Raw genomic sequence first — 14,894 nt, forward strand, 5'->3', positions numbered from 1 at the left:
AATTGGCAATCTCCTCCCTTATATCTTCTCTAAAGACTGGATCCTTGAGCGCCTCAGCACGAAGGCGCCACGTCGGGATCCGCTCCCTCGGGGGGCGGTACTGCCACCCCAGAACCAACGGCGAGTGATCTGAGAGGACCCTCGCCTTATATTCCGCCTGAGTAACCTCTGCCATCACATCCGACGTGGCAAAGACGTAGTCCAGCCTCGTATGTAGCTGTTGTGGGGCGGAGTAATGTGAATATTGCCTTTCTTGGGGGTATTTCGTTCTCCACACATCCGCCAGACGAAAGTCATCTAGCAGTGTCTGTAGTGCTTTCGCCGCTGGGGAAGGTCTATCAGTCTTACCATCCGATCTATCTACGTTAGGATTCAGCACACAGTTAAAATCACCACCCCAAATCACTGCGCTACCCATACAGATGCCGAGGTTGGCACCCAGTCCTAAAATATGCTGCCGTATCCCGATTGGGGGCATATGTATTTACAATGTTTATCTCCTTATTCTCCACCAACCCTCTAAGCATAACCATCCTCCCATCCGTCTCCGCCACCTCCTGCAATGGTTGGAACCGAACATGTGGCGCCACCCAGATTAGTACTCCCCTGGCATATGCAGAGTATGTGGAGCCCACCACCACTCCTTTCCATTTCTTAACAATCAGTTCCATCTTTTCCCGTGTCAGATGCGTTTCCTGCAACAGCTCAATATCTATCCTCTGTCTTCTCAGATATAGCATGACCTTGTTCCTTTTCAAGTAGCTGTTAAGTCCCCTGACATTCCACGTGATTATTTTAAGATCCCCCATAGCCCATTACCGTCCCTCCTACCTAACTCCAGCAGACCCCCCCCCCCGCGCGACACAGATTCAACCATCCAGTTCTACTATATAGGCTCATTAGGTTTGCTTCCCAACTCAAACTCCCCTTAACTCCAAACACCCCAAACTCCCTTATCCCCTTACCACCCCACCCCCCTTCCCTTCCCTTCCCCTCCCCCAACTTCACCCTCCCCAATTGTTGCCCAGCTCCATACCTGGATCTCAGGCACCCCGGTATCTAGCCCTTTCTGGTACAACCCGTACTCGCGGCTCAGCAGGGTTAGGCCGCCCTATTGGCCGCCTGTCGTCTAAGTCTCGGGGGTAGGTAAGTGCGATCCTGCCGCTCCTATTTGTAAAAGGTTACTACGCCCATTACCTCAATTTCCTTTAGCTGTTAACATGCTATATTCCAGTCCCATAAAGTCACAAAGTTCGAGGGCTACGCCATGTCTATCCAGCAATACAAGACACTATATCCGGGCTCCCCACTCACCCCCTCTCCCTCAGGGTACATGGCATAGTGTCTTCACTTATCGTGTGCCTAGGGGTCCTGTTCCTCGTTCCGCGCCGGGCAGCCCTGCAGGTCCAACCACGAATCCACATCCTCCGGGGAGTCAAAGAACAGCGCTCTGCCTTTGTGTAAGACTTTCAACTTTGCAGGGTACAACAACATGTACTTGATGTCCGCCGCACGTAGTCTTCTCTTGACCGCAACATAACTATATCGCTGCCTTTGTACCAACATGGTGTAGTCGGGGTACGCCATAACCTTGGAAGAGGCCCTCTCTATCGTGCCTCCCTTGCGAAAGTACTCCAAGATCTTTTCCCTGTCTCTGTAATTCAAGATTTTCACAATTATTGGCCTCGGTGGAGCGCCAGGCTGTGGTTTCCTCATGAGGGCTTGATGTGCCCGCTCAACCGTGAACCCCTGCGAAGAGTTTGTCCGCTCCACTTCCTGCAGGATCATGGTCTCCACGTAATATGTGGGGTCCTGGCCTTCTTCTCCTTCTGGCAGGCCAACCACTCGTATGTTATTCCGTCTTGCCCATCCTTCCGCTTCCTCCACCCTGTTTTCGAGGTTGGCAACCTGCTGCTTAAGCACGTGGACCTCTTTCGCGTTGTTCGTTCTCACTTCAGTGTTGGTCTTCACTGCACTTTCCCGTCAGCTAGTCCTTTCCGCTAGCGCTCGAACGTTCTGCCGCAGCAAGGTAACTTCAGTCCCTACGGCATCCATTTTATTTTCGAGGGCTGTCTGCAGTTCCGCCATCGCCGTGCCCTACTTCGCGCTCAAGTCTGTTATAGCTGCAAGGACTTGTTGATTTTCACCTCCAGGAGGAGTCATCCCCCAATGCCTCTCCCGTCTTTTGTGTCGAAGTTGAAGGGGTCCGCTGTGCCTTTGCATAGGTATCCATAGTGGGTTGTTTACTCCTGGACTTCGACCCTTTTACAGACATATTGCCTACTTGCTGCATCTAACACCGGCACACCTATGTCACTGTAACTGCACCATTCCAGGCAGTGTTTGATGGTCTTGGTGGGCCACACCGTCAGGCTCAGTCCGGGAGTGGGCTGCTTCCTCTCACATATTCTCCTTCTGCCCTGTTTTCAGTGGCGCGCTTCTGGGGCCCGCGCTCCTAGCGGTATGAACTTTCCAAGTGCTGCCACCACAAAAAGGATTCCTGTCGCGTGCCCTCTTGTTGTATTGCGGCCGTTACAATCCGCCCCCACCGTTCATGTGCTCTGCGCCAAACATTCCAATATATGCAAGTGATAGTCAGCTCCTTTTGAAGCTCTCTGAGCACTCTGGTGCGCACGGTTGCAACTAGTAATCACAGTGCCTTCATGCCGCACAACACGAGTCGTTTACGGAATGTCTTGGTTCTGGGTGGGGTCTGAACCTGGACGCGTGATACAGCCAGGCCAGCTTCCACTGCACTATGGTGCGCTGTCGTTGCCCAGTCGATCGGCTCCAATTGCAGCCTGTTGTTAATGTGGGCAGTACTTAATGCACAGTCACTGCTATGGAAAAAGCAGTAGATGTGTTACTCCATCCAGTGTACTGCGGGCTCGGCGCATCGGGTCGTGTGTCTTGGGCATAGGTGTAACGTTGCTGCCCACGACCCATAGGACCACACCACCTACCAATATGGGCCACTTAACGTTATGGGCTTCTGCCCGCTTCCCCGGCCGCAGCCCGCTCGTGAAGTCACCGCGACCAGCGATCTTCACACGCTGCTCCGCTTCATGAACGGGTGCGAGTCTCCCAACCACAAGATCCATCTGCGGGCGCTACGCAATGTCTGGGGGGGGCACTGCTTCTTCTCTCGCAGCACAGAGCAATGAGCGGCTGCGCTCACCGCCGGCACAGCAGAGACTCGTTTCCTTCAGCAGCGGGGAGCCTCCTCCGTTCACAGCACTCCCTCATAAACAATGTAGCAGTTGCGGCTGTTACTTGTATCCGAGCTCCGGATACCCATAAAACACAAGGCGAGGTTTTCCCATCCTCACTGCAGGCAGCCACTTCGCTCGCGCACCGTGCCCTCCAGCAGCAATCCGATTTCTAGAAGGCCGCAGCGCCGCTCCCTTTGTTGTCCACCATTTTGGCAACAACGTTGCAATGCGGCCGCCACACGAAAAGTCAATTATCTGTCAGTCCGCAGATCCGGGCGACTTGCCTTTCAGGATTCGATGTGTAAACACTTTCCAACACCCTTTTCTTTCGTTTCAAGCCTCGGATGGCATTTTTGTAGCGTAGTTCCACGGATGTTTGTCGGATCATCAGGAGCACTGCACGGAGACACAGCCTAGTCCATGGCTGGCTAGCCACGCCAGTTTCACAAAGTTATCCAGATTCTTTCAGTTTGTGGGACTCCATTTCATTTCTAAAACGCAATACTACAAATACCAACGTGATTATCTACTCCCTGCCATTAGTGAAGCTTGGAAAATTGAACAATTGGCTATTCAAAATACATTCTCCGACAAACGGTTCAGGCTAGCCGGCGATGGACAGTGTGACAGCCCCGGATTTTCTGCGAAGTGCTGCACCTACCATTTTCAGGACATGGAAAGTAAGAAAATTGTGAGTTCGGTGGTCGTGCAGGTGTCCCAATGTAAATCCTCAGTGGCCATGGAGAAACTTCGTTTTATAAAATCACTGGAAGATCTACAATCGAGTGGAATGCAAATCGACCTCATAGCCACGAACAGACACCTTTCAATAGCCAAGACAATGAGAGAGCAGTATCCAAATATTAAACATCAATTTGATGTATGGAATGTTGCCAAATCAATCAATAAAAAAATCTCGGCGGCAGGTAAAAAAAAGGTCTTGAAAGTATTTCACAATGGTCCCAGTCTTTCAGCAACCATCTTTGGTGGCGCTCCAAAACATGTGATGGGTCTGTGGAAATTCTACTGGAAAAATGGCGGTTACTCATGCACCACTGTTCCAACGTTCACCACTGGACAGAAAACCAACATTTCCACCAATGTGAACATGGACCTTTGTCCCCAGAGCAGGCATGGAAGAAGAAGTGGTTGATCCCATCTTCACCTCCACACAAAGCCCTTGAGAAGATTGTGTTTGATAAAACTCTATCAAGAGATCTGAAGGGACTCACAGAATTCTGTCACACAGGAGATTTGGAGGTGTTCCACAATATGAGCCTAAAGTACAGGCCAAAGAGATTGCATTTCAGCAGCGCATAACGAGAATGTAGCCCGGGAACAATCCAGGACTGCAGGAAAGTTAGGGATGCTTCGCTATACTATTGCCTTTACGAAAAGAAGCAAAAAATGGGTTGTCAAACCAGTATATGAGAAAATGGAATTCGATTTTGTGAAAGATCTTATTATTAATGTCGTAGAGATGCATACTCATGGAATTGCGCACAAATCTGTTCAGAGCACACATACATTGCCACAAAACATTGCCAATGTGCCATGTCCACCCAAAGCAGAGCTCATTCAATCGTTCAAATCCCGGTACAAATGATTACCATCGGTTTTTATTTTTGCCAAAAAAGTGTCCAAATAAAGAATGGAATTTGTCTTTTGAAATCTATCCTCTTAGTCCGTTTCTTAAAAAAACAGTACAATTATTACGATTGCTTTCACATTTCACAGTTTAGTCGAGCTACTGTGGGACCTTCATTTTTCGTGTTAATGACCAATGGATAACAGTGTGTAAGAATCTTTGGGTTTTGGCAGTTGCCTTGCCATAAAGTTCCCCAAACAGCTGAATATCTGCTCGTCACACAAAAGGGATTAGACCTAGGCTACAAAACATTCTAGGCACTTAAGAAGTACTGACTGTGAAAACATGCCACGGGGTAGGAGGCCACGAGATAAGCAGAGGTGGGCTGATTACTAGACACATTTTGACTCAGTTTTTGTGTTACATCGACTATAATTTGGGAGTAGAGGTCATTCTGTTATTGGCAAGTTTCCCCTACCCCTCAGCAGCGCCACGAACAACGAGCAGTGACAGCCCCCAATTTTTTCATCCTGCGCCCGTGCTTCAAAATTCATGTTCTCATGGATGCGTTGACATTGCATGTTGCAAAGTAAGAAAGTATGTTCATTGTGAGTGAAGGTCACTAGCTTTGATTTTTTGCTTCGGGGCTGGGAGGCCCACATGTCCCACGCACAGTATAAGGTTCTATTGTTTTTTGACCTTGAGAGACAGGGACCATTCCGAAAGGGATTGAATTGAAGGGGGGGTGTAATAACGTATGATATGATAAGGTTGTCCATTCCGAAACTGGACCTAGTTACATATAAGTTCAGTTTATGAAAAATCGTTGACACAAACGGGGGAGTCTGCATTACGGTCTGCATTACGCCAAGAGAATGGAAATGCCGAATATAATGTAAGTTTCTCTTTAGACGATTTTATACCAGAACTAGTCGAAATACAAATAGCTGACTGTTATTGCTGGATCATATTGTACTTGTTCGTTCTGTGTGGCATACTGCAATGAAGTGCTAGTACAACCTTTGTGTGCTGGGCTATCTACCGGGCACATGGGCAGGCCAGCATCGAGACGCATGTAGACCACCACTGGTTTCTCCCTGGTTCTACGCTAATAAATCATCACATTGTTTGTGCACCTAGAATTGTTGCCCCAGTTTACGCATTACTTTAGAGCTCAACATACTCCATTGCACTATCCTCAGAAGCAAATAGCGGATTTGATATTTGATATTCCACGTTCTATTCTCTCGGTTCACATTGTGTCACCTCTGCGCTAATAAGGAAAATGATTAATTGTAATAAAGATCGGCTACTGAGATACATTTCTATTTTTATGTTTTGCAAACAGGTACATCGTGCCATTCTGCGATTGTCATCTATTCCAGACCCCGACCGATGGATTCTTCAATCGCCAGCTGCAGCTACAGGTCAATCACTGGATCTACTTAACCATTTTTTGGGACAATCGCCAAGGTCCAATATGCCTGTACGCGGTATCAGCGATTAGGAGCAACATAACAACCTTTACTGTGGTCTAGTGCCAAGTTGATGCACCAGCTTTGCAATTCACTGTGCGACCGAAGTGCTTCATTTAGACAAAACGAACATCCTGTGTACCAAAAAGGAACAGTGCGTGACTCACAATAAACATTTGCGGATCGAGGGCAAAGAAAAAAAGTCACATTTTGATTGTGTATGTCAGACGCCGAATGTTATCGAAACATTTAATGTGAAATAAATGTACTTTACCAATTGTACAGTCTTGCTGTTTCCTTTTAAAGTACAGTTTCATATTCCTAAGGGTGACGCGCTGTGCTGTGTGACGATGTTTGTTGTTTTCCGTTTTCCGCGTCTAGTCGCGTAGGTGACGACTGGGCGCGTTTGGCTACGCTGCCCAGTAACGTCACAGAGAGGCGGAGAATATCAATGATTTGGTGATGTCAGGCTCGGGGGCAGGGGATATGATTTAATGCCGCAAACGCAGTTAAGATTATCACAAGATGGTCGCGCCCTGCTGCCTGATTTCGCTTGTGTTCAAGAGACGAAAACTCGGGTAAGGTGCATAGGAAATGTTTGTACGATCGATCGACTTATGGTTAAAAACACATGGCCGAACCATAGGGACTATATTTTCTGACCGAACCATTCCTTTTATTAATTTGGAAGAAAGTGCCTTTATGAAAACAACTGCGTTAACAGGCATATAGGAATATTTGTTTGAGTTTATCGGGAGTAAGATACTATCTGGGGTGGACTGTAAGGAACAAGTTACTTACCTGTAACTATTCTTCTCCAGCATGGGTCTGGCATGGATTCACATGCTCATGAATATTCCCCGTTGTCAAGCTATGAATCCTCAGTAAAAAGAAAAACCGTTTAACTTTCACTTACAAACTGTATTTCCCCTCTAAACCAATCGCTGTCCTTTTGGTCATACTGCCCCCATCCAATGATAGTCCTCTCCCTAAGCACCTCCTCTGGCAGCCATCTTCAGATTTGGTAAGCACGGAAAGTGGCATTATGACCAAGAATAGCCGCAGAGGGGACGGAGGGAGAGTTCAAATGTGAATCCATGCCAGACCCATGCTAGAGAACAATAGTTACAGGTAAGTAACTTGTTCCTTCTCCAGCATGGGGTCTGGAATGGATTCACATGCTCATCGAATACACAGCAGTACAACATTGCACAGCCACAAGAGGTGGCAAGGCTCAACAGAAGCAATCAACTCTTACCTCTGGAACAGACTCACCTCAAGCGAACAGGTTGCGTAGCACTGCTTGGCCGACTCTGGACTCCTCCTTGGAATCTGTTGATGCAGTAGAACGTCGTGGTGGACCTTCACGTAGCAGCCCTGCAGATGACCAGCAGGGGAAACCAGCTAGGAACACCGTCTTCGCAGCGATCGCTCTGGTGGAGTGGGCTCTCGGGCGGCTGGGCAGCGGTCGGTTTGCCAACCGATGCAAGTGCGTGATGCAGCCGGAGAGCCACATTGAGATGGAAGCCTTCGACAAGGCCTTCGAGTAGTTCACAGGACCACAGTTCACGAACGTGCCACATAGAACTTCAGGAAATGAGCAACTGTGATGCTGGAAAGGCATCGGAGTGACGGGGCCTCCATATCCTTGTCCTTTACTGCTTTTTATCGTGTGTTCTGTTGTGTTTTCTGTGCAGGAGTTCATGTGGGACTCCTGGCGGTGCAGCTCTCTTTTGGTTTGGTGTACAGACCCATGGGATACCCTTATGGCGCCCATGGGTGGGGGTACAACCCTGTGCCCCTAGTGTATGTTTTTGGGCAACTGTATGTGGCCCACAGAGCAGGGTATGGGCTGGTGGCAGCTCCATGCTGAATTTGACAGGTGCTCTGAGTATCCTCCATTTTGGGATACCCAGGCCCTGCCATTGGAATCAGTTGATTCCTGATAGGAAAGAAGATGTCCCCCGTGGCCTCTTGCTTTCTATTGCCTGTTACCTTGTTTTCCCAAAGTCCTGGGAAGCCCTGACTCTGTCCCTTCCCCCTGACAGGCTGTTGGGTGGAAGTTCCATATATGGTGTTGTTGTGAAGTCCAGGCCAGACTGGCTGGAGCCTTCCCAGTGACTGTATGTTGTGGGTACACCCTATGGGTGGGACATGGGTGAATGGAGTGTGTGACAAATACGCATTCTGTGTTGTGGGTGTCTAGTATCTGGTATTTGACACAATGACTGAGATAGCCCTGCCCGAAACCGGTATGAATGCAGTGTGGAGTGTTGAATGGCTGGGCACTTGTCCCAATACACATAACTTGTTGTGAGTGTCTGGAGAGAAGTGAATGGCCTGAATGCACTGTGTGCCTGATTGGCTGCCTGCCTGCATGAATGCCCTTCGCTGTGATTGGATACTTGAGTATGACCCAGCGAAATGAATGGGAGATCAACAGTATATCTGGGGACCTTGCACTGCTAGGAATCGTGTTCAGAAGCTGAAGTCCACTACGACGAGTAACTGAAGCTTGACCTTTTCACAATCTGAAAGCTGCTGTGCCTCCAACGACTGACCCAGAGAGGACCTGGTAAGGCGCCCTCTTCCCGAGCTACGAGGGACCATCGTGCACCAGCAGATCTTTGCCAAAGCTCTCTGGTAGACAGACCTTCGACCGGGTGCCGACCCGAGATGGGAACCGCCGCGGAATCACAAAGAGTAGCGCCCGGACTGTTGTCCGCCACTGTTGCCGACCGCCGTCGCCGACCGGAACTGCCGTGCTCCCGTTTGCCTAAGAACCTTTGAATCCAAGGACACTCTTGTCCGTATCGTCGCCACTGTATCCTGCTGGAGAAGGCCTGACGGTTGACGCGCCGAGGAGCATCCACCGGTGGGTTTCCCGCCACCCATTGACCACAGAGAGGCCAACGACTGGATGCCCTTGCTGGGTCCCAGTTCTTCAAACTCTTTGCGGTACAGAACTATCGACACTAAGGTGCCCCGCATGCCTCTTCCTTGCAGGACGTTTACGCTTCCCCGTCAACGAGCACCGCTAGGAACGAAGCTGCCCCTTCACCGTCGTAGCTCATCCTGTTCTCCGTCGGACGTTCGATGACCCGTGACTCCTACCTTAAAGGGAGGGCACTCAAGAAGGGCCGTCGATTCCCGCCGAGGAACGCTACAACGCCATGTACTTTGGGGTTGCAGAACTATTGGGAAGTCTAGTGTGAACAATATATGGACTGGGCTTGTATCCTTATTCTACAGGTTGCCCAGGTGGGGGGATCTCCACACAGAGCTGTATTTAACGGTAGTGACCAGTATTCTGCCAATTGTTCAACCATCTTGCTTTCCTTCCTCTCTCTACTGCTGGTTTCCTCTTTATTGATCTGTGTGACATTTTGACAGTATAGTTGATGCACTTTGAAGAGATCTGGTAATAGTTGTGGTACCACTGTAGAACTGTTTATATTTACCATTGTTGATTTTCTGAGCACAAAGTGCGTTATCGTGATATTGTATATAACCTTGAATATTAATTATATAAAGACTGTGTTTTAACCGATACAGTGTGCAGACATTCCTTTGTGGGTGCTTGGGGACTACACCGTACTTAAGAACCAGCCTGCATCACCTCCTGAGAAGCTAGGCCTTGATTGCTCGACCATAGCTACCGAATAGAGAATCTTGGCTGGTGTCCTCTGTGTCTCTCCTCTACCATATAGAGAGCAGAAGTACAGATACCCTCCTCCAGTCTTTATAGCAACGACCAGCAAGTGCAAGGCCCTTTCAGCCGGTGACAATAGTTTCAGGAAAAAAACAGGCAACATTAAAGGTTCATTGAGGTGGAATTGCGACGGAACCTTCGGCATGAAAGATGGGTGATTCCGCAGCACCACCCTTGATTAGTGGAAAGTCATGTATGGTTGCTTGCAGGGTATGGCCTGTATCTCACCCACCCTCCTTGCAGAGGTGATGGCCACCAGGAAAGCAGTTTTCCACAAGAAAAACGAGCAGGCCTGATGTATAGGCTCGAAGGGGGTCCCCATGAGCCTTGTCACCACCACAATGAGTTCCCATAGCCGTAGCCTTTACCAGCGGGAAAGAACGAAAAAGCCCTTTGAGGAATTACTTGACGAATCGATGAGACCAAAGAGAGGACCTTCCTGAATATCTGGTGTAGCGGGAGATAGCCGTCAGATGTACCTTTATCGAGACATGCACCAGTCTGACCTTGGCCAAGAATAACAAATATGGAAAAATCTGAGGGGCCGTGACCCTCAGTAGGGTAATCCTCTGCGACCGGCACCACATAGTAAAACGTATCCATTTGTGACCGCAGCACTTTAAAGTCGACAACGCCCTGGCATTGGCGAGGACCGCCCTGCAGTCCACAGGCAACTCATATCCTCCAAAATCTAGGGCTGCATGAGCCAAGCCCTCAGGTTGAATGATCCTTGGTCGTGATGCAGGATTGCGCCTCCTTCTCTGGCGAGAAGATCCGCTGGGACAACTGGTAGCTTGATCGGAGGAAACTCGTACAGAAACATCCCTTCCAACGGGAAGGAGTATGTCCACCCCAGGCTCCTCGGTTGGTGGAATCTGCAGGCAAACTTCTGGCATTTTGCATTTGAAGTTTGCTGCCGTTGCAAACAGATCGATCTAGGGCCTGCCCCACTTGGCCGAGATGTGGTCAACTTGATCCTGCTGAAGTTCCCACTTGTGGTAGGAGCGCAATTCCCTGTTGATGGAATCTGCGATGGTGTTCTTGACTCCCGCAAGGTGAAGAGGGACGAGGAACATTTCTTGTCCGACGGCCCATCGCCAGAAGTCCTGCGCTTCCCTGGCGAGCGCCGGAGATCGAGTGCCTCCTTGTTCTGATGTAGAACATCGTGGTAGTGTTGTCCGTGAAGATCCTCACCACCTTGCCCTTCAGAGACGGAAGGAATGACTTGAGGGTCCAGAACACTGCCTGCAGCTCCAGGATGTTGATATGGAGATCCTTCTCCTCCGGCAGCCACAGGCCTCTGGCGTTGCAGCCATCCAGTGTGGGCTCCCCAGCCTTCCAGAGAAGCGTCCGTGGTGACCGTTTCCTGGAATGGAGGATTCTGAAACCCTGTGCCCCGAGCGATGTTGGAGCAGATGCCCCGCCACCTTATCGCCCAATGGAACTCGTCGTCCAGAGTGATCTTGTCCGCGAAGTTTCCAGACACTTATACCCAGCGAGCATCCAGGAACTCTTGACGAGGTTGCATCTGTAACGTGCAGAGCCGGATGAGGTAGATGCAGGACATCATGTCGAGCAAAGACTTGATGGTCTGCACCGTGGCCGTCTCCATCGACAACAGCGACGGCACCTTCCCCTGGATGGCTGCTAACCTCTCCTCGGAGGGTGATGCTAGACAGGACACTGTATTGAGACTGGCCCCCAGGTACAGCGATTTCTGTGATCGTGTCAACCAGGACTTTGGATAATTGATGGAGAATCCCAGATCCATCAGCAGCTTGATGGTCGCCTCTGTGTCCGACGTCCAAATCTCACGATCGGGCCCAGATGAGGCAGTCGTCGAGGTACAGGTATACGTGAATCCCCCATGGATGCAGATGGGCCACCACCGGTGCCAGGTACTCCGTGAACACTCTGGGGGCCGACTTCAAGCCAAAGGGTAGGGTCTTGAACTGGTAGTGCTGTCCCTGGTGTTTTCTGTGAATGGAGACATGGAAGTAGGGGTCATCCAGGTCCAGCAACGTCAAGAAATCCCCTCTTTCTAGTTGGCCAAGCATGTGCTGCAACGTGACCATCCTGAATTTCTGAGACTTGAGGTACTTGTTCAGACGTTGCAGGTCTAGAATGGGCCTCCAGCCCCGTCTTCTTTCTTGCAAAGAAGTATCTGGACTATGGTGCCCCAGAGTCGCTGGGGAACCAGCTCTATCGCCCCTTTTCACAGAATGGCTCGCACTTCCTCAAAGTGCTGAGGGATGTGCTGCTCCTGACGGGCCACCTAAGGGATCCGTAGACACCTGCGCTGAAATTCCAGGGCATGTCCTTGGGCCAGAGCCTCCAACACCAATCTTTCAGTGGTGATCTTTTCCCACTTGCCGATGAACATCGTCAGCCGGCCTCCCGTCTGGGTGCATGGATGGGGGTCCAACGTCTTGGCCGGTTCAGGCTTGCCCTGCCCGGCTGGTGACAACGCTGTCCTCTCCACCGTAGGCCTGGGAGCGGCCTCTGGTGGCTTCCTGGGTCTTGGATCTGGAAAGCCGACGGTACGAGGAGGCGAAACCTTTCAAAGACGTGCCTGACTTTCCTCTGGAGGAGTGAAAGGAAGAGCGGTGCTGCTGGAGGTTGCCCAGGGCACGAGCCTTCTCTGCCTTGATGGCCTGTAGCGACTTGTTGACGACCTTCCCGAAAAGATTATCCCCGTCAAAAGGCCTGTCGAGTACCTTTGTTTGGACCTCCTGGAGCAAATTTGTGGCCTTCAACCAGCCCTGGCGAACAAGGCAGGCAGGATTTCCAGTCTGTGGGAACCCAGTGTCGGCAATGTCCAGCGCCACTGTGATGGCGTGATCCGATGCTACCTCTCCCTCCTAGAAGAGAGCGATCACCTCCATCCTCTTGTCGTCTGAGAGGAACTCCAAAATCAGACCCAGGTTGTACCACAGCTGCCCATCATACCTGGCTAGGATTGCCAGTGCGTTGGCCACCTTAATGTTGGACGCTGCAGTGCAAATCACTTTCCTCCCCATGGCATCCATCTTCTTACCCTCGCTGTCAGGAGGGACTGAAGACGACGAGGATGGGTAAGATGACAGTTTCCTCGTGGTCGCCGAAAGCACAGAATCCGGCGATGGTTGTGACCTCAGGCACTTGGGTGCGGATTCTGGTACCCAGTACTTCTTCTCCAGCCTATCTCGTTTGGCTGGAGCCATGCACGGGTTCTTCAAGAGGGCCAGGCCCTCCTCCCCAATGTCCTCCAGGAGGGGCTGTGCCATTATGGTCTTCCAATTGGCCTCGCGTCTCGGGCAAAATAAACCCTCCTTCATGGTTTCTTCAAGCACAAGCTGGAACAGCTCAGAGGCTCTGGCGATCATGGAATGGAACAACCCAACCTCATCCGATGGGTACGCCCTAGGCTGCGGGGACCCGCTGCCCGCTCAGACGATATTGTCGCTGTTTTAGCCATATCCGCCCCCATGTCTGGGTCTGCTGGGGGACAGGGGGCTGACGCGCATGTGGAGGTTGAAATGGGGGCATCGGATGGCGCTTTCTCTTCTTCGTCGGTGGTTGGTTGGGGGTGTGGGGAACCGTTGGAACAGGCCCTTGTAGCATCCTCCTCTGGATTTCAGACACCAAGGTGTGGAGGGTTGATAGGCTGTCCAGAGACACATCCCTAGGAGGAACTGACATGATTTGAACACTAGGCACCACATTGTCATCGAATTCTTCCATGTCCTCGTAGACCGTGTGTAGGGACTCCAGGCCCTCATCGTCCGTGGATGAAATTTCCATGGCTTGGGCCAGCGCCTGGGACTGATCCGGGGCCTGTTCCCCTGCCCCTCCCCAAGTCAAAGTCACCACGGCGGCCTCGGAGTAGTGGTACCTTCAGCAATGTGGTGGTACCTTCAGCGATGTGGGGACTACCCTCTCAGGGTCAGCTCCTTTAGTTTTCGAGACAGCGCTGCCACCAGCTCTATCATCTACAAAGACTTCTCCTGTACCGCATGGGCCTTCTTGGACAGCTAATTTCCCTTACCTATAGAGTCCCCCAGCAGCTTTGCTGGATTTCAAGGGTTTGTTTCTTTATCCTGCTAAGAGTGAGGCTCTTTTTCCCACTCTTAGGCGTTTTTGCTGTATGTGTTCTAGGCTATTTTTGTGTGTAATGTCTATGGGATTTTCTCACCCCCATAGAAACCATCTTTACTCACATGTGTTACACAGCACCCTCAGTGCAGTGACACAGGGGTGTCGTAGCGACCCCCAAACATAGACTCCATACCCTGGGACCGACTACTGTCTCCCAGGGCATGTTAAGTCCCAATTGACTTTACTAGTCAATTGTTATGAACTAAACCAGTACAAACCATCTTACTATTGAGGTACTGGAAAGGGTTAATAATTGTTGCCTTATGTTCATTTTCGAGAGGGTACCGTACAGTCCCTCTCTCAAAAGTTTCTGGCTGGTGGCAGTGGTTACTACCATAAATATTCGACCGCGAATATTTCCCTATGGGATTTTCCCATTGTTCGAGGCTACCACTTTTTCTGACACCCTCTAACATACCGTCGGTGTATTTTAATATTAACTTTACTCCGGTAGGTTTTTATTGCCACAAATTTAATATAACTTCTTTCTCGTGTCTTTCTCTAAACTCCTAACCCAGGTCGGGGATCCTTTGTTCGTCCTTTTGGCGGGCTTCTGCCAAGAAGCCCTCCTTTCGGCGCCACTGAGTCTGGGGTGGGTCCATTGTGTGGGAGGGGGAGTAGGACCCCTGGACAGGGTTGCCTCAGCAACCCATGTCGCACTCTATCCTGATAGGCTGGAGGGTCTCCCGCCAAGATGACCATTCCACTGTGCGAGTGACAGCTGGGCTGTATGAATGGGTATCTTTTTGCATAAAAGCAGGGTCCTGAGG

General features: G+C 50.4%; 1 protein-coding gene across 3 annotated transcripts in view; it reads right to left on the bottom strand.

Annotated features, from left to right (window-relative positions):
• INTU (inturned planar cell polarity protein) overlaps positions 1-14,894 on the bottom strand; it is a 1,700,152-nt gene that overhangs the window by 268,667 nt on the left and 1,416,591 nt on the right. The window lies entirely within an intron of this gene.

This window comes from Ambystoma mexicanum, chromosome 6q (assembly GCF_040938575.1).
Source record: "Ambystoma mexicanum isolate Mex_15411 chromosome 6q, UKY_AmexF1_1, whole genome shotgun sequence".
In the NCBI taxonomy this organism is placed as follows: Eukaryota; Metazoa; Chordata; class Amphibia; order Caudata; family Ambystomatidae; genus Ambystoma; species Ambystoma mexicanum.